The 657-nt window shown below is 50.8% G+C and overlaps 1 protein-coding gene across 1 annotated transcript in view; it reads left to right on the top strand.

The window, feature by feature from the left end:
• The window catches only part of T265_05328 (hypothetical protein), a gene marked incomplete at both ends in the record, with an annotated part of 95,938 nt that overhangs the window by 78,753 nt on the left and 16,528 nt on the right, over positions 1-657 (top strand). The gene's annotated exons all lie outside the window — the stretch shown is intronic.

Genomic DNA, 657 nt, shown 5'->3' with positions numbered 1-657 from the left:
GGTCCTCCCGCGGTCCTCCCCACGTAGTTTCTGCTCCCAGGTTATCCGATACTTCCCAAAAAACCGTCTAACGACGGCTTTGGTGCGCTTTGCTGTCAAGCAGACTTTAAGCCTTCGTGGTGCTACCTAACTGGAAATTCCTGATGGGTGGGTCATAGAATCGACACAAGCAGGCTAGTTCCTGGGTCGTCGTTCGGGCCGTCCGGCAAACCAATCATATCGCTCAAGCGTGAGCGAATCGACCTGTTCGAACATGATAATTTTTGTGTATCCAGCGCGCTCTCGTCAGATATGCGAAGTTCAAAGCCTGGGCACTGTTGATGAACTCTAATAAGAGTGAAACTTGAGTCCAGTGCTTCTCCCGTTTGGTGTGGATTCACCAGAGTAATTGCCCCTTCAAAAGAGGAGGTTTGTTCAAACGACAGCAGTGTGAACGTATCGTTTTGTTGGCAAGTAGACAGTGTGGCGGGGACAGAAGCGAGCGAATGTTCGAAGCACTGCAAACGTCCAATTAATCAGCATGACATCATATGTATGTAACTGGAAATTCAGGGGCGAGATGGCTCAAGTGGTTGGAGCGCGAATTTACTGACCGGAAGGCCTGTGGTTCGAACCCGACCTCTGCCTCTCGACTTCCCCTGTCTAGGCTTGGGCAAC

Source organism: Opisthorchis viverrini (assembly GCF_000715545.1).
Source record: "Opisthorchis viverrini unplaced genomic scaffold opera_v5_98, whole genome shotgun sequence".
Taxonomy (NCBI): Eukaryota; Metazoa; Platyhelminthes; class Trematoda; order Opisthorchiida; family Opisthorchiidae; genus Opisthorchis; species Opisthorchis viverrini.
Note: the sequence above shows the minus strand (reverse complement) of the source record. Positions and strands in the feature narration are given on the sequence as shown.